Source organism: Halichoeres trimaculatus, unplaced genomic scaffold, assembly GCF_033239565.1.
Source record: "Halichoeres trimaculatus isolate MK-OKI-2021-1 unplaced genomic scaffold, fHalTri1.1 fHalTri1_scaffold_11, whole genome shotgun sequence".
Classification (NCBI taxonomy): Eukaryota; Metazoa; Chordata; class Actinopteri; order Labriformes; family Labridae; genus Halichoeres; species Halichoeres trimaculatus.
The window spans coordinates 19,140,263-19,164,176 of NW_027437189.1; the positions used below are offsets into that span (position 1 = coordinate 19,140,263).

Below are 23,914 nucleotides of genomic sequence, written 5' to 3' on the forward strand. Positions count from 1 at the left end.
TGGTTGCTGTGGATCATTCAACCAAAAATCAGCAGAGATCTGTGGGCTATGCAGACTGTAATTGATGTGATCACTAGAAAACAGTATTTTCATCTCACTGGATTAGCACATGTTAGATTGCACTATCACTTTTGTCCAAGAGATTGCTATTTGTGCTTCCCATTGAGGAACCAAAACCATTTTTGTTCTTTCTCGCTTCTTCTTCTTCTTTTTCTTCTTTTTTTTTTAAACAAGATTCCTTTTTTGTTATTTATTTTTTTACATTTTGACCTTTTGACTCGTTGCCTTCATTTGATGGTCAGCTCCAGAGTAACAGGAAATCTGGGGAGAGAATGGGGCTCCACCAACTGAGCCAAACCGATACTCCAGCACTGAAACTAATTAGTTAGTCTAAAGAGAGGGTTGTGGTTTGATCTCAAATGTACGTCAACATAGAGTTTTAAGTGCATGACTAAACCCTATTCCCCAGGGTACAAGTCCTGCTTTAAACCATTTATTGATCCTGACTTAATCCCGATAAGACTCTCTTGCATGTCTCTCTTAAAAACATAAAGTACATAAAAACAAAACCCTTGAGGCACTACATATTCAAATGTTACATCAGTTTCACAACAAGGGCTACAAGCAGGATAAGACACAACAAATTCAAACACATGCTGAGCTTTGACCTGAATGTCAATGTGAACATGCTAACAATTACAATGCTAACACTTTGGATTGCATATTTGCTGTATTCAACATCCAATTAAAATATTAGCATGCAAACATCTGCAAAAACAGAAAAGCTAATATAGAGGACAATGTAAACCTGTTAAACGTTAAATTATAATCTTGTCAGGATTATTGTGCATTTGACAATACATTACAATGCAATTTTCTCCTGTTTGCAACGCTGCAGATTTATGGGGTTTTAACTAAGATGCTAATGCTAGCAAGCTGTCAGTCATAACAGTAAAGTGAAAAATAGCAAGACAATAATAAACTAAACAGAACAGGTTCATTGTTTATATGTTATTGAAGACTAGAAAAGTGATCCCATTCACAGACTCCACAGATAACATTTACTACTTGGTTAAAACAACTGGTGAGAGACAACACAATGTCATTCACACTGAATAGATGATCATATCTTGATGAATACAAGATGATACACCTGATGACGAATAGTCAAACATGTTTTATATGACACAGGGATTTGCACAAATGTAAACACAATGTTAGAGGTACTTATGAGCTGACTGTAAACGTATAAATGTTTAGATTATAAAACCATATTGTGATGTACTAATTTTTTCTGTAGTTTGTAAATAAAACTTTCAGTTTAGTTTTTGGTTTGTTATGTGAAGGAAACAGCAGGTCTTGAGAGTGTTGACAAGTGTATGTTAAACTGTATGGTATTTGGTATACTGAATATCGGCTAACTATAGGAATGTAGAATGTTGTTGATTTTTCGTCATTAATTAATTTACATGACTCAAACCATGATCATTTCTTATGGAGCAAAAACAGAACCTAAAATCCAAATAGCAAAATGGTAGCCCACAACAAGTCTGAAAAAACAACTGAAAACTGAGGGGAAAAAAAGAAAGATTTTGACTGTTAATTTCATGAAAAAGACCAATTTTGGGACTAATCACCCAGACTATCACCACTACAGGGTCAACAAACTCTATGGTTTCTGTCCAGTCATTTCTGTTCCAGGATAACCTTAAGGATCCTGTTTTTGGTCATGCTAAAACTACAGATAGCCTGTTCATATTTCTGGTTTTCCCATTAAAGAAATCTTTTCCTGTTTGAGTTCTTGATTCAAGTGTGGTGAGTATTGGCAAGATACGATACGCATCACAATACTTGGATCAAGATGTCTCATGATATCACAATATTGTGATACATTGCGATATTCTACAAAATTAAATAGGAAAAAAATAGAGATAATGTATGTTTAAATCAAGATATTACTTAAAATTAAAAGGACCAAGGTAACATTGAAGTCTATGGGTTTTTATTGTACTGAGCAGGTCTGTATGACAAATTATCAAGTCTAGAAGTTAAATATACTTTGAGATTATATTTATTATACAGTCTATTGGCAACACAGGGTAGTAGCGCTTCGGCACCATCTACCGCAGTGGAAGTGCAGAGGTCAAAGTATCACGATATATTGCCGTATCAATATCTTTTCACACCTCTAGTTTCAAGACCACATTGAAATAAAATCTTTTCCACACTTTTTAGTTCACTCTGCCATGTATGCATGACCTGACCTTTAAGCTTCTTTTCAACACTGAAAAACCACCAGCTGTAGTGATAAGGTCCAGTAATAAGATATGCTTGCATAAATCTGAATATCTTCCTAGATTTGACAGCATTTTATTAAACGTCAAAATATTTCAGTCTAGATCATGGTGTTGGGACAGCCAAACGTCATACCAAAGAACATCAACAATCATAGGACCAGAGAGCTGGTGTGGCAAAAATGAATAGGGATGTCCCGATATTACATTTTTACTTCCGATACGATACCGATACTGCAGCATTGAGTATTGGCCGATACTGATATTAATCCGATACGATATCAGCATTAAACATGCATACTTTTATTACTTATTTTGTAGTATGTCTGTCATGTTAGAAAAGGCTTGATTAAGTGATATTATTCAAACAAAGAACAGTAGTCAGCAACAGTAGGTATGAGGAAAAACTGACCCATTTATTATTAACCAATGGGTAACAGAAATATCAGAGTGCTTATGTTGGAGATTTTAGATGCATTCCGATAAGATACCGATACCTGTTTTTTGCTGATATCGGACCGATATCCGATATCAATATTGGACTGGGACACCTCTAAAAATGAAGCTGTTTGTTGTCTGCCCAGTGATTAAATGGTTGATTCAACACCTCAGTATACAGCTTCATTTTCACTAAAGCTAAATATCAGTCTACAGATTTCATTCCATACTTGGAACCAGTGTAGTAAATTGATTACTGGTTGTATTGTTTCAGCTGTTGAAAATTTCATGTTTTGAAAATTTAACAGCATACTCTAAGTCAGATTGACACAAAACAAATCATGTCTGTAATTTGACAAACCTAAAAGCATTGATGCCACTGCTTTCATTATGCTCCTTTTGTAGACAAAGTTTTATTAAAAAGCCAACCTGTTCTCTTTGCTATTTTCCAGAAATGCTCCCTTTTATATCTTATATTTTGGATAAAAATGTGTTTGTTCAGCAAACTAAAGATTGTTATACATCCACAGATGACATATCTCCCATCAGCAGGGATAATCTGTCTTTATGTATAATATTTTCCTTCTTGCAGGTGAACCAGAGAAAGAGACATGCTGTTCTTCTGGCAGGTGCAAGAGGATCAGGTCTTGTGATGTTCCTGACCTAATATGGCCGGCTCTGGACTATCAGCTGAGAATCAGGTGCTTGCTAAATATTTAGGAGGATGAAGACTTCCTGCTGGGCAGAGACACTCATCAAACGGCTCAACTCTGGGTTTCTTGACTTGGTTTTACAGTGGAGGAATGTAAAGCAGTAAATTCATTCACTTGTTGAATAAAATGCAGCCATGCTGTACGGCTTTCATTTCAATTTGAGATGCTTTGATTTTTCTACTAAACAACAGTTTTAACAACAGCTTTACAATCCCAGCGATAGGCTGCAAAGCTCTATATTATATTTCATATTTTATGGAAACTTTTTAATCTTTTTGAAATAAAACTTAATCATAGAAATGTATCTAGCGTTTATCTGTCAATGTATATTTGTCTTATTATATGACACAAGCACACAAACTGACAGAATCTTTCATATTTTGATACATTTTTTAAAACTGTTTGATGCTTTCAGTTTCAATAGCTGTAATTTTCCTGGCCTTACATTGCCTTTACCCTGACAAATATTATAAACTAAACTCATAAAAACTAAAACTGCACATAAAAAACTAACACTTGACTGGAAAACAGCCTGAAAAAAAATATTTAAAACTAAACTCAGAAACAGAAGTCTGAATAAAAAAACAATGAGACATTCAGAGCTGTTATAACCTTCATACTTTCTCCATTTCTGTTTTATCAACCTGTCAGCCTCACTCCTTTTCTCTGTGTTTGCATGCTGTCTTCTTTGTATCTTTGTATTTCGCCACTGTTGTCCTCTTCTCAGAAAATGATTATAACTTCAGTCAGCAACCTGGAGAGCCCGTGTGGGCAGAGAGAATTTTGTGTGGGAAGAAATAAATTTAAAAACAAAAGGGTTTCAGTTCTCTGAAAGGATTTCAAGGGTCTTTGAAAGCTGTTAAAATGTTAGAGGTGAGAGACATGTTGTTCAAGTTTTCATTGTTAATAGGTTTTTTTTTTTCATTGAGTTATTTGGAACCAACAAGTGTTTACTACAGAGCTGTTTGTCCACTTATGGTGCTGAGGACTTTAACCTGCTTGTGCAGAATGAAAAAAGTGTTTTGTTAAGGGTTGTTGACTTGATTTAACACCAGAATATTGGCAACTTTCACTGTAAAAATCATACTTATCATGAGACCTGTGCTTTAATTAAAAGCATCCTGCTGTCTATTTGTCCTCCAACACACAACACCATGTCCCAGTATCCCGCTGATTAAAATTCAACCATAAATGAGGCTAGTTAATGAAATGCAAGCAATTAAAGTAAAAGCCTGATCAAATGGTGGCTGACGGTCAGTCAAATATGCTGACATGTAATTGAAAATGTCCCCTTTCTCCTGCTCTCAGCTGCCCCTGTAATATGAAGCTGTTTAAAAAGAGATCAGGTTACAGGGGGGTAGATGATACTTAATCAACTAATTGACACAACAAAGACCTTTTGGAGTGTGTGTTCAATAACATCTGGCCCCTCTCATGTTTTAATGCTAAATTATTCATCAGAACTCCAGGGACTTTTTGCATGCAAACATAACAGGAACTTCAGTTTCAGATGCTCTTTGATGGAAAAGGTTAAAGGTCAAACCAAACTAAAGTCAGGTAAAGTGAATCCAACAACTTTGTGGAAATGTTACTGGCGTGACTCAAAATGTCTCTTTATGAAAGTTATAATAAACAAGCCGGTACCCTCTGACAAATGGTGTCATCGAACATAAAAAAAAAAAATGGAGCCCTGCTTTCATCGATCAGCTATAGTATTAAATGTTATTATTCCTCAGTCTTTTTGGATCAAAGGCAATTATTCATAATTCACCTTTCCTAAATCCTGCAGTGTCGCTCTGTACTACAAAAGCAACAGAGAACACGGAATACAATTTAATGGATTACCATTTTTTCCTGTGCCTTATGACACAATGACACAATTACCTTGAAGCTTATTTTCGAGGCGGGAAAAGGAGGATTGGGTGACAGAAAAATAAGGCGGATAATGTGCTCTCTTGTATTTAACTTTGACAAAGTTACAGGCTCAAGGCATAACTGTTCCCCTGTTCTTTCTGTCATTCTGCAGAGAGTGGAAAGGGCCCTGCACACTGTAGCTACAGGTCATTGTTGCCGTACAGATGAACTAAGTGACAATAATTGAGTTAAGAGGGGAAACAAATGATGTCATGAGTGCATGAAGTGGAAAGAGTCGACTGATTTATTTTCCAAAACAATACATGCCAGAGCAAATCAGTTTTATTGGGAGGTGCTGTGGGGGTGGGGTTTAAACTGTAGCCGTGGTTCACTAAACTTCACTGCAGTGTCATGGAGAGTGAGTGTGAGCGCCAAAGAAGTGCTCCACAGCCAGGCGATAAGTCACTTTAATCTGTGATGAGTCGCAGAGCAAAGAGCGAAAAGTCAGGGAGTGATCAAGAGAGCGTTCACATGTGACAGGAAGTCAAAGCAACAGTATCACAATGATGAATTACAGTGATGCTCAAATAGTAATGTCCCTCATACTAATGTTACAAAGGGTGTGTTTGTGAAAAAAGCAACACATTCATCCACTATCTATTCATACAACTCAGCTTTCTTCAGTATTTCTAGGCCATGTCTACAATTTTTTCTGATCAGACAATCTGATCACGTCATATCTAATCAATCAACTGAAAGGAATCTGACACAACTCAGCTCTGCCTATTGACACTGTGGCAAAAACTTCAGTTTCAATCTCAGGCTGGTCTGGATCATGACCTTTTAGTTTGCACAGGTCCTGCTCACCCTGTCAGGATAATGTGTAGGCTCCAATACTCTTGAACAACCATTCCCAAGGAGATCAGTTCAGCTGAGCCCGCAATCTCTCTTTCTCCCCCTTTGTTAAAAAAAACCCCCAAAACTTTCATCTACATCACATTAAAGGGAGGAATTCTGCAGGAAATCCTGTTACTTGTTGGTAAACACAACATTTAAACTGGGCTCCTCCTCCTTGGATTAGCCAGCGGCACTGCAAAATCACTGCCTTCGACCATAGCCATGTGAACACACTCACTAGCCTAGCAACCACCTGTAGTGTCGCGTTTTTACGTGAGAGAGACTCGAGAGCCGTGCACCTGACTTGGCATGTTAGCACAAGCTAATCACGGGTATTTCACACATACCTGTTCAGTTGAAAGTCAACTTCTGTTGCCCTTTGTCCTGTGCTGCTTTCCAAGTGCCTGAAAGCGAGTGAAAGTTGAGCCAAGCGTCACCCCTGATTAGTAAAAAGCTTTAACTGTTTGGCATTTCATTTCACTTTGGTTGTTCTTCTTGCTCCATGCAACGTACACTATCATAGCCGCTCAAGTTAGCTTCTTCCGCTTGTTATCATCAACACACAAAGTCACTTGCGCACTTGGCATGCTGTGATTGGCAAATGTAACCACGCCCCTACTCTCTGCCGAGAAACATCTCAAAACATCAACATACCGACAGAGGAGACACATGTATAGAGGCCCAGAAGTGACAATTGAGCAGGATTATTCCTGTACAAGTTTACATCTTTTTTTTTTTTAGAAAAATCCTGCAGACCTTACCTTTGAATGATGCTTGCGATATAAAAGCTAGATTTTCATTTACAGAAGGCAGTAGACAAAACCAAACTTCTGCATTTAAATCTTCAAAAAATGTTATCTGATGGTGTCGTGAATATCATGAGACAGGGTCTGGTCTCTTTTTGTGAGCACTGTTTACACGACTACAACTAAAGACTCCTTTATTTGTGTATATGAGATTTTTAATGTGGCAGGAAAAAATATTCAATAAACAAAAAACAAAAAAACGTCTAAAGATTTTACAGGAAATTATTTCATATCATAAACAATGTTTTTATCTAATAACTGACAGTGTATTTTTCAATAACCTTATACTGGTTCTTCTGTTGTGACCAGAAATTCAACCTCAAAGCAAAATTCTCTCACAGACAGTTTAATTTAAATCATGTTTATATTAAAATACAACTTCTGGCTCAATCAAGATCTGGAAAAACATAAACATTGTGTGCACTGCTTCTAACGCCCCCAGACATGCAGAGCAGGTCTGTGTTATCACAGTTACAGCCCAAAGAAGAGCACTAATGATGTGAAATCCGCCTGAAGGACACACTGAGTTGTTGACATTCGTCTATAGGGGACTCAATCCAATGCAGTGTGAAAGAATAAAACAGAGGAGTGATTAAAGTGACAAAGGTTCTGTCTGCTCTTGTCCTTTATTCATCTGACGACTTCACAGAGGAGAGACTAATTGCAGGAGGGATAAAAGTGGCCACAATTATTTCTCTTTAATGGCACAGATGCACACAATTCAAGGAGCATTTAAACCTTGTACAAAGTCATCTTAATGATCTATCTATCTATCTATCTATCTATCTATCTATCTATCTATCTATCTATCTATCTATCTATCTATCATCTATCTATCTATCTATCTATCTATCTATCTATCTATCTATCTATCTATCTATCTATCTATCTATCTATCTATCTATCTATCTATCTCATGGCAGGGATTCTTCACTCCTCCAGAGTCATTTTAAATAAGATCCTATCACATCAGTTGAACACTCACTGCATCAGCCAGTAAAAGAAGTGACTGTCCCACTTTTAGCTCAGTCAACAGTTACAGGCATGCTGAGCTGGTACCTTCAGTCTGTGAAAAGTTTCCCAGTCTGTAGGTGTGTGGTAAAGCTGGGGTTCTTTTTGTATTCAAGTAGAATATGACTCATAATCCCAGATGACTCATGTGGTGCGTTCAAGTCACAGTGAGGTTCTCAATATACCCTGATTTTCATGCTGATACAGGACGGGTACAGTGTAGAGGAGGTTGGAGCTTCCTCTTTTTGTTCCACTTTTTCTTAGCGGGGGAGGAAAGGCTGGTGGAAGTTCTTAAACTGTGCTCTGAGACTGACTTATCTCTGAAAAGCTTGATATGAATAACTCTGCAGGAGAAACTAGAAAGTCTGTTAAATATGCACTTAACAGCAACAAGGAATACACTCAGTGGAACTAGCTTAAAGGGATATGGTAGCTTTAGATATCACAGCAAATGATGCGCTGTGAACACAGAACTTGCCTCGGGCTAACACGGTGACTAATGCATTTAGCTGTGATTAAACAGCCTATATATTTAATGCGAAAAGTGGTCATGTTTTTACAAGAAAAAAAAAAGGCACAGCACCAAACTTGTGTCGGATGAGACACGGGGTTATATAACAATGGTGCTGCAGATTCCAGTTAAAATGAACTCTTCTCTGAGGTTTATTTAATAACCCAAACCCTTTAAATAGAGCTTTTTCTTGTGTTTTCAGAGCATTGTGTGAAAACGATGATGCACTAATTTACTGTTTACTTGTCACTGTGGGCTAAGCCTCCATTGTTCCCACAATCCAATTGCTAAGAACAAAAGGATGCTTACTGAAAGCAGTTTGAGCTCAGGAAAATGTATGGCCAAAGGAAATGTACCATTAGTTTGTGCTCGGTCCAACACACACATACTTATACACAGAGATACACACATGTACTTAACTAGATTCAAAAAAATGTAACTGTGCCTCCCTGCACTTTTTAAATAGCACAAGGTTTGCACTTTTAGGGTTGCACTGAGTTTTGCAAAGGCTGCATGAAATGTGTACATACATGTCTCCTATGTCTCCTAACTATATCAATTTTGCCTTTGAACATTTAAGGCCTCATATTATGCAAAAATTACTTTATTAAGTCTTTTAGTGAAATTTGTGGGTCTTTGGCTTTCCTCCCAGCCCACAAAATGTGATATTTAATGACAAAACCTGTACTTAGTAGTGCTTGTGAATGTAAAATCCTGACCTAAAAGGATTTTGGGGGATTTGCCGACGTCAGCGATTCCCTTTTTTGACCAATCAGGAGCAGGTCTAACCTGGATGGTCCACGGGAGCAGATACCCCCGACCCCCGACCCCCCCCCGCCCACTCCCCTCCCCGCTGCTGAAGAGAAATCTCTCCAGCAGTGGGGAGGAGAATGCTTCAGTTAAAGAGCCATCACTGCTTTGTTTTTGGCTATAAACAGTTACATAGCTTCCCATCTCGGAAGAAGACAAGACTAAGTGGCTAGAGATTATTTATGAGGAAATGTGCCAGCTACACTCAGTAAAGCTGTGCATGTGTGTGCTAGTGACCTTACGGCCGACTGCTTTCCCAACTTTGGACAGTACAACAGAGGGCTAGAGAATAGGCTGGTCCTGAATCCAGGCGCATTACTAACCGCTAACAAACCCCAGACCCTGGAAATGTGAGTATTTTAAATGCTGTGTGTTGTGGAGCAGATGTAAGAGCTTTTCCTCAGTGCCCCCCCTGTCTCTGTGTTAGCTTCAGGATGCTAACTTTAGCTGCAGTTAGCCTGTTGTTTTAGCCTGTAATGTTACGGTAAACGAGCTTTCGCTGTTTTCTAAACATTGTGCACTTGGAGGTCGTGGCGCCGCTCTCAGTGATGCTGAAGAGCGGGGCGGTATCGGTGGTGGCTCATTTACATATGAAGGTCACGCCCACTAAATCAGAGCGTTCTAAACAGAGGGGCTATGAGAGCCTGGAAACAATGCGGCTGTGCTTGATTTATTGGCTTTTTGGACCAAAACATGTTACTACCATTTCATGAAGACATCAATGATCCATATTAAACTGCAGAAAAGGAGCATAATATGGGACCTTTAATGCAATAACAACACGGTTCCTGTGTACTTTGCTTTACTAGACAAAGTATTAAACAGAGTTGCATTAAAATACTGTTGGCTAAAATCTTTGAGGGACCAAGAAGATGCCTGTCTTCTTGTTTGTCCAAAATAAAAATGCGAGGTATTAACAAAGATTTTGGGCCAAATCTAATGCAAAGAAAGGATCCAGCAGCCTGTTGCAACAAAGCTAAAAGACGTAACTATATCACAGGGCTCACCTGTATCAAGGCAGGTTGTCATCACAGGGCCATGACCATCTCTGACCACCAATTGGCTCGCTTTTTTGAATATGACGGCTGATGATGTAAAACCAAGCAGCAACCTAAGGCCCAAAACAAATGAAACCAATGTGAAAGTGCAAAAACCAACATCAGCATTCCCAACAGGGCAACTGACCACGATAGGCTTCAAAACTCTGCTTCAGAAACAAATGGGTGACTTCATGGAGGCGGTGTCCCTCAGTGTTTTACAGTCTATGTGTAGAACACGCATTTTGGGGGTGAAAACAACCCAGCATGTGGTCTTAAGTCAATCACTTTAATACTCCAAGGCATCTGAAACCGTAAAATTAACTGTATATCTGCTGTGAAACATCTTTATTACTGTCTATGGATGTTCTTCACATGCACTTTAATGTGATTCATTTAAACATGTGACATGCAGAAACCTGGTCAGTGTTGTATTCCCATGTGTACAGACAGAAACGACATCAGATCCCAGTGTTGACACTGGACTCATTTATTGATGTTTGCTGGCAGCGTGTACGAGCCGGACGCAGACAATGTTAACAGCGTGCATGAAGGAGCTCATTCCCTCTACATTTTCAGGTCAGTGGCTTTCATCAGATGTAATGGGGGCTGGGGTGGGGTGGGGGTGTTAAATTATGAATGGAGAAGCACTCTGTGGACGATGGGGATGATGCAGATTATTCATCTCTGCTTCCTTCAGAGCCACTTCTCAGCAGAGGGATTTCACACCAGAGGGATGAGAACTGTTCCACTCAGAAGTGTGAAGTAAGTAGATTACAGGCTGCAGCCAGAGACTGGGATCACCATCTGGATTATGGTGTGGTTCAGGGGATCCCAAACTTTCTTATGTGAAACACATGTTGATGTATACTGGGAGATAAGATTTGAAAAGATTTTTTTATTTTTATTTATGTGGTTTAAATTGCCACTTGAATAGATTTTCTTTCTATGAAGTTTATAATGTACAGATGCATGATTAGTTAGGATGTGTGAATGCATTAGAAAACTGGCCCAAAGACCATCTACAAAAAGAATATGAGATGTAAATGCTGCTTTCATCATCCATCAATACTGTTTTAGGAACTCCTTGGCATACAAAATTAAGCTTACACAAAATAATTCCTCGCTGTAAATAGGATCTGTAATATCCTTCACTGTTGCTCTCATGTTTAAATATACTATAACTGAACCAGAGATTAAATCAGTGCATCCAGTCAACAGACTGAGGAAAATAAATGTTAAAAAGAGATAATTCTTTCCTTCAGAGGACTTTGGAATATAGATCAGGGCCATAGAGGGGAGCATGAATCCAAGCTGGGAAAACGGCACCCTAAACACGAGGATGACTCCCATGATGTGTAGGTGGAGGAATGGATGCAGCATAAAAACAGAGCTGATGATGAGATGGTCAGAGCACCCTGAACTTCATCCTCACTTCCTCTGTTTGTCATGACCACAAGCAAGCTGTTAAATAAAGCAGCAGCAGCAGAATAAATGTTTTTCATTTACTTTTTTAAAAACCCGTCTGTGTCTGGCTGTTTGTGGAGCCCGCGGGCGTAACATTAGCGACTTGGCGGGGAAGAATGATTGCTGCTGATCATGCAGGATGCCAGCTGCTGATGACTTTATCGAAACAGATCAAGTTATGGATGATTAATCTAGACACTGAATCAATAAGTAGTGTTGGCTTTATCAGGACCTCACTGACCTCAGAGACTTTCATTTGCAGACAAGTGTTATGCTACAAATGAAATGTGTGCCTTCAGTGCTTGAACGTGGCTGATAACTCAAAATAAAAGAAAATGTTACCGCCAACATTAAAAAGCATAAAACCATTTATGTTTTCTTCTTTTTTCCTGCCTCACATGTCTCATTTCAGGACAATGTCTTCAAATTAAAAGGCTGAATAAAATCAAAATAAGCCATTAAATACAATTTGCTAGCACATGCCGATCCCCTTCACAGGAGAAGAAAGCAGGAGTGAGCTTCTGCCTGGATAAAAGCTGAATAACAAACACAGATAGATACAAACAGATACAGTAGATCTTTGCTCTGAAAGCTGGAGTCTGATCCTGCACCGTTTCCTCCCTGCCGTCTGATGGAGGTGCAGGAGGAGGAGGAGAAAAAGAGGGAGGGGCCAGGAGAGAAGAAATGAGGTTGAGCACTGATGAGGATGAATAGTGAGAAGAGGAGAGGAAGAGGAGGATAGGTGGGGGGTGGGGGCTCAGAGAAGAGAAGGGGAGTGATTGTGGGGGGAGAGATGGGGTGCTGAGAGGGGTCCAACTCTGGCATAAAAGTAAATTCAAATGCATTATTCATGGCTCTCTGTGTCAAAATATCATTTACGTGTGCTGTGTTGACTCATGGCTCGTAAAATGAGAAGGACATGAAAAGAAAGAAGGGATGGAGGAAATAAACAACTCAAGAGGCTTTCTCTATTCTTGGCCCCGAAAATAAAGAAGGCGCCCTATAGTGCGCTCTCCTCCAACTTATTAGGCATCAATTATTTATTGTTCTCTCTGTTTACTATTCTTTAACTGTGTAATAAGCAGCTGTAGCAGTCAAAGAACCTCTCCCATCCATCCTGGAAGTTTGCAGCTTTGAAGGAGAAGATTTTGAAGATTGTATCTCATAATGCACAAGAGCCATACAGAAAACAAGACAGAAAAATATTGACCTTAAACTAAACCCAACGCGCCTCACTGAGGGTGACAATTTTCAAATCAACCCCAATTCTTCTGTCAATAAATCTCAAGTCCTCAGTCGCCTGCTTCAAATCTGGGCCAAGTTGACCAGCTGTTTAATCCCTTCCTTTTTTCCTCTCTCGTTTTTAATTTTTGGATTTCTGTATAATGAGAGCTGCCACTACTGTAACATCAGCCCGTTTTTCTTACTGAGTCCTTTGGTTTCACACAATAATTACACTGACACCACAGCAGCCCCTACAGGTAGACTGCATTACTGCAGCTGCTGCCTGTTTTGATTGAGTTTAATTACAGTTAAAGGGTTGAACTAAGTGGATGCTGACACAGCCCGAGAGTGAGATAAATAAACAGAGAAGGGTGTGAGATGATCACTTATTTTTGCCTCTATCTGCCTCTGCTAATTTTCAAAATAAAACCCAACAGGGAGCCAAATCTTAACCTGCATGTGTTTTGAAGACAACTTTAGCTCACTAGCGTGTTACTTTACTGTCAGAAGGTTTCACAATTTAAAGGCTGGCTGAGCTTTAAAGCTGCACTAGCGTGATATTACACAAAGTCACAACCAAATGAAATTCGAGGCCAGGATTCAAATAAGAAATGGGATTACAATGGCGCTCAGTTCTCATTTGTATGTTTATGATTTACTTTTTGTGCCTTTTTCTATATGTGTGTGTATAAAAATATAAAAAGGGACACAAGTATTTCAGCATTGTAGAGGATTAACTTGGCAAGTTTTGTGTACAATTAAACAATAAAACAATGTTAGCTGTTAGTAGAAGTCTACCTAAGTTTATTTATTTATTTATTTAATCATATGTTTGAATTAATGGGTACCATTCACTTTTGAAACAATACGGTACTGATGCCTGGTACGGTACCTGACAATTGGTATCGGTACTCAACGGCAACAATTTTTGGTACTTTTATGTGTGTTTATATGGTGATAAATATTAATTTGTTTACTAATTCAACCAGAAAGATTTTCAATTTGACATATTTATTTATCAATACATAAACTTGAGATGCTGTGTTCATGTCCGACATGGAAAATCGCCTAATGTTCCACTTCCTCACTATCACAAAGATGCATCAGAGGTATCGAAACATGGTGGTATCATTTGATTTTATGAGAATCGGTACTCAGTATTAAGAATGGAATTCGGATGATACCTATAAAAGTACCTTATTGTGTACCTACTGTTTATATATGCAAGTAAAATTACACTTTTGTGAAAACTTGAAGGAAAACATGGTGTGCGTTATTCTGTGTTTGTGTGTTTCCCGCTTACTTAATGATGCGATTCTACTCCTGTATGCTGTTTCATGCTGGCTTGGTGAGATCCTTAAATATTTTGACTGACTTCCAGTTAATGTGTCAGAATAATTATGGCATGTTCATGATTATATACAGAAATTTTATCCTTGCAATTTTACACTTTCTCTTTTTTTTCTCTTCACTTCTGTATTAATGTGCATAAATGTGTGAATACATACATATATAAAAATGTGTACATGCTTGTGTGTTTTTACATAGTGAGTGTGGCAGCATATCTGACCTACTCCACTTTCATTTTGATTTATAAGGCCGGTGGAGAGCATCATCACAGAACCGCTTCATCTTCTCTCCTTTATTACACTACATTTGTTTTCATTTTACTCCCAAGGCCTGGCTGAATACATTACAAATTTCCCATGGGGCTGTGGGGGCCAGCTTTTGCACCATGGGGAGACAAAGGGTGGACATTGGGGGGATTTCTGAGCATGCTTCATCATTAAATGCATTAGAATTATTTTGGTTTTCAGACACCTTTACTGGGTTATCGCTATTCTCAATATTAGAGGGATAAATAAATATAATGTGGGTGGATCGGCCAAACATACTGGTGGTAATCAAAGAGGTTACAACTGATCAAGCTGGTAAAGCTAGAGATACTTGAAGGGAGTGTATGTAAGGTCATTTTTTTAATTCACATTTAACTTATAGAAAAAATGACTCAGCACACTTTATCTGAACTTCTGTCTGAGATGAAAACGATGCAGCTTCTGTCTCAAATCTCATTTTTGTGGTTCAGATGAAACACCCTGAACCTGACCCTCACGTCCCTTCAAAGGACCTGACAGTCATCTGAGACGTTTTTTGATGCCTGAGGCTGAAGTGAGACAAAATCTGATTCAGTCCCATGAAGATAACTAAGAGCAGAACATTATGCCAGAGATAATATAGCAATTGGGTTTAGCATGAAGAGGTCAATGGCAGGTTAATGCACTATGTAATACATGATTGACTATTAAAGCTCTGGGGGAGGGGCCTACTGGTCAAGGGGTTGTGTTGAGTCTTGTTTTGGGTCGGAATGAAAAAAAAATGAGAGGGAGGCGGGGAATTATGCCCATTTGTCATTTTTGTCATATGACTTTGGCCGGTGAGATTTCTACACTGCAATAATTCATTTCCTAAAGAGGGAAGCTGATGCTTTGCATTTGCAATCCAGCTCAAACCAGAGCTCCTCAAAAGAAAATATTCTTTGACTTTATTAACGGCATCACAAGAGAGGCCAATCTTAAATGTTACAGAAACAGTAATGCTAAAAAATGCGGTCAGTTTTTTCTACATGCTGACACCTCGTCCTTTTTTTCATCATGTCAGCCATTATGCGAGCAAACCAGTTTACAATTCTTCCGATGAACCCTACATCTCCAAGAATATCCAGTATGAGAAAAAGGAGGCTGTGAAAATTGACAGATTTTCTTTTTTAGAAACTCCAAACATTTCTCACTGCTCACAATCCAGTCGTACCTGCAACTACTCTCACTTTCATTCACAGCGAGACACCTTTTTTTCCTCGAGTCTTTCACTTGTCCAACATTCACGGCCAGCTGCAAAACCGATAGCATCTACATCATTTCAAGGGCATACAATAACATCCACTAGCCAGGCCTTGTTACATGAATACATAGAGGAAAGGTTTCCAGCAACATTATTCCATGATTGAATTCCCAAGGACATGAGGAAAAGGAGAAAAAACTAGAAATGGAGAAATGGAAAGAGAGGAGGGGAGGGTGCAGGTAAAAGGTGTGTCTATGATTTGGTGTAGCAAGAATGCAACATGATATAAGAACAGCAAAAAAGCCAATTTAGGACATACTAGCTGTTTTTATGTGTATGCGTGTTTGGAGCATAAATTAAAACATGAACAGATGCTGTGGAAGGTGTCAGTGGTTCAGACTGTGTCTGAAAATAAATCATAATAACAACATGTATCAGGTCTTTAAAAGCTCACAGCTGAGACCTCATTGGCTGCAGAGCTGGCTGTAAGCAATGCAGTGGGACATGTAAATTGCATGGCCTTATACCTCTCCTGGGGGTGAAATTACTCCTCCATGCACCCTGTATAATAACCCCCTAGATTTGAGAGTTTGGGGGATAGCTGTCAATCAAATCAAAGCCAGACTGAATATATTTACATAGTTACACTACAGTGCAACATCTGAGGGCCACTGAAAGGAATATTTCACAACATGGGGTCAGATTTTGACCCTGAAAATGCTCCAGACTTGTCTTACCAAAATTAATCAATGTCTATTGTTGAGTTGTTTTCTGGTTGGCTGAATATGTATTTCATTTTAGACAACATTCGACTCAGGGAACATCACTGGGACAGGAGGGAGATTTTTTTTTTTTTTTTAAAAAGGCCAATGCTTCTAAAATTATCAAGAGGAGATCCCCACCCAGAGGTTAAACTTGGCACTGCACATGGCTTGTCTCAGTATTACAGTTTGACTACGCACACAGCTGGATAAAAGTGACCACAGTAAAAACTCAGCCATAAAGCTGATGTATTTCCATTATTATTTTCAGTTTCCCACAATCCTACCATCACTCAATCATAACACAGCCAATAGTTCAAGAGTTGATTCACCCTGTATCTAAGTTATCCAGTGTCCTGCTTTTTTATATCCATCATTAAAAAAGACTGCAACTTAACCTGGGGCTGTCTTTATGTGCTGAGCACATTTAAACAAAAGGAGGTTGAGGGGGCAGTGTTACAGATTTTAACGAAAGACAGTTAAAGTGATGAAAACTAATGAAAGAGATCAAATGAATCCCTAACATTTTGATGAAACCACGTGAAATGTACAATAAAATGCATCAGATTTGATTCAGGTAATGGTTGTGAAACGTGCACTTAAATTTAAGAGATTAATTTTAGTGGACTGTGTAGTGAAGTATCTCAAAGTAGCGTGTTGGAATCTATTTCTAATTTTACAAGTAAGTTAAGATCATGGCGTCTAGGGATGGGTACCGAATTAGGTACTTTTATAGGTACCAGCTGAATTCTGTCAAAAGTACCGAGTACCAAGTCACATAAAATCAAAAGGTTCCATGTTTAGGTATCTAAAGGGATCCTTGTGATTGTGAGGGAGTAGAAGAGTAGGTGATTTTCCATGCTGGACATGAACACAGCATTGCAAGGTTATATACTGAAGAATAAATATGTTACATTGAAAAATGCATATATTTTATTATGTTAAAAAAAGTACAAAAAATTGGTACCATTGAGTACCAGTGCCAATTACCAGGTACTGGACATCAGTACCGTATTGTTTCAATTGTGAAAGGTACCCGTCCCTAATGGTGCCATACTGGGAAAGATCGCATGCTGATAACTGATTATTGATTGATTTGTTTCACTGGCATGAATGAGTCTATATCTTGCATGGACATAAAATCCACACGTCTTGCATTTTGTCAGAAACCATAAAATGGTTTCACATCCAAATAATGTGGCTGCAAAATATCTGAAGGTATCTTAACAGCAAAAGTTGTCCATCTGTAGTATCTTGGTCTTTTTGTGTCTTAAACCAAGCAGAGTCATTGCTATCTTTTCCTTGTGGTTAAACACAAAACACTCTCCATAATCTGACAGGTACATTACAGATATTATGAAAACAGGTGATGATCTCAATGGGTGAATTTAAGGGGATGTTTAACTTTTTGAATGGAGAATCATCCGGATGGTTGCTTGTGATTTTGTTTCATTCCAGAAAACATTTGCTGGTCATCTTGTTGTCATGCATTTGAATGCATTACTAAAATTTACTTTTTTATACCTGTATGTCCAGTTAACTTAGTCTATCAGAAACTTTGAAAACTGCTGCTGTCTATCTCAGCCAGGACACTGGAAATAAAACATATTGGATCTCAATTAGTTTCTTTCTCCTGTTAAACCTCTTAAGACCCAGCGTATTCTACATATACAGACGTTACATTTCTGCCCCTCTGACCCATGATACTTTTTTTCTTAAAACTTTGACTGATTTGCCACATTTAGGGACACTGGTCACATTATCTTTTGGTGATATCACAACATTGCACCCATTTTAGTGAAAAATAAACATTGCATTTAAGTACAATAACAGGGTGTATGCTAAAATCCTGAGGTTGATTTCAAAACCTTTTTAAGACTTTTTCAAAAACCTTTAAAAAAAAATTTAAGACTTTATTGCAACTTTCAGTTGTTGTTGGCATCCACTTTTTAACAGTTGTAGTTTACATTTTTACAGGAATTATAAAAGCTAAGGAGGAATAAAGCTTTAAAGAACAAATGAAACTAAAGGCAGGTTTATGACACTCCCACAACAAGAAACAGCAGTTATCAAAGGCTAACTTGCTGAAAAAAATGAGAAATTATTTAATCATTTTTAAATGTTTTAATTTTAGATTGTGTGATTTGCTTTAATGTTATATTTAATTTCTCTTTATGAAACTAGAAAAGACGTTGATTTATAGCTGGTGTTTCTGCTCACAATCCTTATTGTTGTATTTTATTGTAACTACAGTCTTTATGTATATTTTTTAATCTACTCTTTTTGCATTTTTCTACTGACTCCATTGATTTCTGCTGTTAACACAACAATTTTCCAGTTTGGGATCAATGAAGTAACTCTATTCTTTTCTATTTTAGAACTTTATCAGCTGAATGTTTAACATCCCAATCAGGGGACATTTGCAAGAAGGAAAATAAATATTTATGGATTTTTGGGGTCAAAGCTTGAATACCTATGAAACTTAATACCTCATAAAACCACAATTAAGACTTTTTCATACTTTTTAAGACCCTTAATTTTCCCAAAATTGATTTATCAACTTTTAATACTTTTTAAGACCCTGCGGACACCCTGAATAACGCCACTAACAAATAACTAATAAAGAACTTATGACACAAATAATCTTCCTGGCAAAAGACCAAGTTTAGTTATTATGCTTATTAGGTCTTACTTATCCCAAATAGCAAAGTGAATTAAAAATTGCACACCAGACAAAAGCTCGAGTCTTAAGAGGTTAAAAAAGGTCAAATGAAAGAATACATATTAAAAATCAAGCTTTTCACATTTACAGACTGGGTTAAAAATAGAAACCTTCAACCAGCTACAGTGTAAAAATTCATAGAGATTAATTGCATTTAGAATTATATTAGGAAAATAAATCAGTCCCCCGCTTAGAGAAACACTAAAAGAAAGCGGGAGAAAGAAAGCAGTGGCAGGTCACATAAGGATTATTGTCCCTGTTACACAAAATAATCCACAGTCATTATCATGAACAGTTGATCTATGTTTTACTAAAAAAAAATAAAAGGAGGTTATGAAATTGTTTCTGTCCTCGCTCTTTCTCTTTAAGCTTAACCTGTATTTTGTTGTGTTTTCAAGCCTGTGCACCAAGGCACTCTGAGTGGACTGACCACCTTATCAGTATCAGGAGACTAAATCAGATACACAGTCCAGTCGGAGGGAGCACAGCCCGGCTCATCTGAAATCTAACACCTCCGGCTGCAAACACAGAAACTAATATGTAATTGCGCTGACTATCTCATTAACTTACCTTTATCAGGGCTTATCAGTGTGGTGTTGTTTTCCACGCTGTTCACTATGACTGTCACATCCTAGCAGCCAGGAGGATTATGAATGTGGAGCACAAAAGCTACTGTATGTAACAGTCTAATATGAGAGCAATGACTGATCAAGAAGGTGAGGAGCAAGACTGCATGGCCGGTAAGGTACAGAGATGCATTGAAATGAAAGTAGAGACTGGATTAAAAAAGAGTGAGAATGAGAGGGAGTAAAGAGTTTAGCATTGGGGATGAAATAGTGCAAGGATAAAAGAAAGAGTATAAAACAGCTGAACTCCCAGGAACAAAAACAGTAAGCCTTTAAAGCTGATTTATTAAAGAAATGTAAACAGCTTATGAAAGTCTCTGCTAAGCTAAAGTCATGTAATAGGAGAGCAGGTCTCTTTTGTAAATGTGCAACCATCTCCATCCTTGCAAACAGTAAGCTCTGCTGGCTGAACTCTGACTGAGCTATCATCGAAATGCATGAGTACAAATCGTCTGAAAAACCTGCTCTGACAAGCTTCTTTCTGACATAAAATAACACTTTGAGAGGCTTCTTGTTGAGCAAAGCAGCTGAGTAAATGTAAAGTACAAAAAAGAAGTGCTCTGAGATGAGACGATGAGACAATCCAATCTGACAACTGTGGTCTGTTTCTGTCAAAGAAGTGTTTATAAACACAGCAGTTTGAAATGGCTGTGTTTGAGTTAAAAACCCTTATCATTGATCATTATCATTTTGTTTAATATGAGTTAAGGGTGACTAAAATCAAGTCTTAACAACCCCACTTTTAAAGAACATTTTATGCATTATTCCCAATGTTGCCAGTAGATGGCATCATATAGTCAGACAGCAAACACCATGCTGTGTGAGAGCAATGGTGAAAAAAATACACTAGGAGTCCTTCTGTCTTGTTGATAACAGTCTAAGAGAAAAAGATCTGCAGACTAAGTCAAAATCAAAATTGAAGTTTAGCATAAAAAAAGCAAAGATTACAAAACTTAGTATTAGAAAGTCAATCTGACAAAATGTATGCAAGTGAATAGTTTGAAAAGTAGTGATGGCAAAACTAAAGTGAAGAAATATAATTCAAAGAAGCTTAAACGTAATAATAATTTAAAAAAAACTAAATTACAAAACTATCTTCCAAATTCTACAATTGACCAGTGCCCTTATGATCAGGCTGGTTTAAATGATGTAGGATAAGCCTACTGCAGAGGTCTCTTAAAAAAAGCCCCTGTATCGAGTTTTGTTATTGGTATTGAAATAGACAAAGCTGATATATATCAGCGTATAGAAGCAGAAGCAAGACAATCAGAACCAAGACTGGTCGTTTCTGTACACCTATTCTAAATGCCTGACACCACTGCTCTTTGGTCGGATAGGTGAACAGGCAAAGTACACATTATCAGCCAAAAGCACACCGCTCCTGTACTAACTCACTTTCATGAAGGATGTTACAAAAAGGGGAAATCAGGTGGTTCTCTACCACTGTCCTGGCACCAGAGGTGAGTACAGAGGCCAGACAGGAGCACATAGGGCAGCCAGGGTGTAACAGTGCTGTGTGTTTGTGCAGTGCAAGGTTATAATAGTTAACTAAAACAAAACTAAAGAGGAAAACTAAAATTTAAAATACATTACAGTTAACTCAAACTAATAAAAACTAGAAAAGAAAACAAAATCGATAATGAAACTCAAACTGTATCTTGTGTTCACAAAACTAACTGAAACTAACCAAAATTAAAGACAAAATGTCCTTAGTTATGGTTTCTGATGATATCAATAGCCTTTAGGATTTAAATTGATCTGACATATTTTCCCAACCAATTTTACGACAGTTTTCGGCAGTTGTCAGCGCCGTACAGCACCATCAAAGCGACGTACTGGGACATGCTTGTTTACTGCACTGACTGGCTGTGCACTGTGCTGTGACAAAACATAGTGGAGCAATGGATCAGAGGATCTGTGATAGTTTAATTGCATATGAGTCTGACTTTATTGTTACAGAGTCCAAGTTTCTAATCATTAAAGCTCAAATTATATTGTTTTGTATAATTTATTTTTTTATTATTTTCATTTAATTCATCTGAACATTATTTTATATAATTAATGTTTATATTTTTTAAACTAAGTTGATATCATTTTCATGTGTTTAAGGCAGCAGCCAACAGTTCAGTATCAGCATTGACTGAGCAGTGAGCACTATGTTGAACTGGAAAATAAACTGTATTACAAAATATTTACTCTGACCTTTTTGAATCCTGCACCTGGTTAATAAGGTATGAAAAAACTAAAACTAAACTAAACTAAAACTAAACTAAACTAAAACTAAACTAAAACTAAGCCTTGTTGCAAAAATCAAAACTAAATAAAAACTAGAATGCCCACTCCAATACTAATTAAAACTAAACTGTAATAGAAAAAAATGTCAAAACTAACTAAAACTAAACTATAATAAAAATCCAAAACTATTTTAACCTTGGTGCAGTGTTGTGTTGTCAGAGTGTGTGCATGTGCATGTGAACCTCCTGCTGTTAATTTACCTTGCTCAAACTCCATTTGAAATCGTACACCAATATTATACTGATATATATATATATATATATATATATATATGGGTGATTCTGGATGGGGGAAACATTTCACTGTTTAAGGAGAGGAGATGTCTCTTCAAAGAGGGAGTATTGTGCCTTTCTTTTAGGCTTTACACTGTCCCACTGGTGCCCTGGTTGTACTTTTACTTAATTTACAACTCAGTTCAGTTTTTTTTCCCCTCACACTAGTACTTTAGAAAAATCTTATTTCAGCTTCAGTCTGAAAATTTTCTTTTAAGCTACTGTCTCTTCAAGGCTCTCTACTCTACAAAACCCCTTCTATCTGGCTAGTCCTGATGCCCCGTTGGAGGCAGACCAATGGGTTTACCTTGGTATCTGAAACGCCACCATGTCATGAACCATTTAGGGTCCTTATGGGATGACTTCATCATTCCAGCAAATCTTGAGAAGATCTTGTGGCTTAAAAAAACAGACAAATTAAGCAATTTATGGACATGCTGGGATTTCTACATCTTATGCATATTAAGTGAATTGAAATTTTGCACCAGTGTGGTACGAACACCCAACCTCAAAGGTAGGATCTGCAGTAATTTGCGTTACTTTTCAGTAAACACAATGTTCAAACTGTGCTCCACCTCTCTGGATCAGCGCCAGAAGCAGTTACATCCACATCTTCGATCGTAGCTACCTGAACACACTCACTTTCCCAGCAAGCACCTGTAGCAACGCGTTTCTACGTGGGAACGACTCGAGAGCCATGTTCGTGGAAGCTAATAGTGGGTAACTGACACATACCTGGTTAGCAGTAAGCCAGTTGGCATCCTCCTCACCCCGTACTGCTCTCCAAGTTCACGAAAGTGAGTGAAAGTCAAGCCAAGCTTCAGCGTTGTTTAGCAAAAACCTCTATCTAGTTTGTGTTTCGTGCGTTGGTTATGCCGTTCTCCCTCCGTGCTACCTGCCGTAGCTGCTCTGACTAGCATCCATTCGCGATCAACAAGCAAAGTCACGTGCTCACTGGGCGCTTTGTGACTGGCTGATGTAACCACGCTTCCTCACTACCCAGAAACGTCCCAACTTTAACAGAAAAAAACAAGAGGGATCCCAACGCAGGTTCAACAGAAATATTTTATTGAAACTAAATTTAAAATCCTAAAACAAAAGAAATAAAAAAACACACGAACCAGAACTCTAGGAAAAACTTTAAAGAAAACCCGGAAACATGGTGCAGAAGAAACCGACACGTGGGAACAGCAACAAACGGCATGACAAGGAACTCAAGAAACAGAGGCTGTTTTCCAAACCACCCACTACATACCACATGTGAATGTAGTCTGTGGTTGGCACTAAATACTACCTACTGCTTTTGTTTGTATGTAGTATGACTGTTCTGTTGGGTCT

The 23,914-nt window shown here is 38.0% G+C and overlaps 1 long non-coding RNA gene across 2 annotated transcripts; it reads right to left on the reverse strand.

The window, feature by feature from the left end:
• Window positions 1–5,657: 5,657 nt before the first annotated feature.
• On the reverse strand, window positions 5,658–23,462 carry LOC141800041 (uncharacterized). 2 transcript variants are annotated; one of them, XR_012599282.1, is made up of 4 exons: window positions 23,312–23,462; window positions 10,342–10,445; window positions 6,167–6,257; window positions 5,658–5,771 (listed from the first exon to the last, which is right to left on the reverse strand). It is a non-coding gene; the product is annotated as an uncharacterized LOC141800041 (long non-coding RNA). The 2 variants fall into 2 exon arrangements; XR_012599283.1 differs by lacking the exons at window positions 5,658–5,771; window positions 6,167–6,257 and adding an exon at window positions 6,544–6,600.
• Window positions 23,463–23,914: the final 452 nt, after the last annotated feature.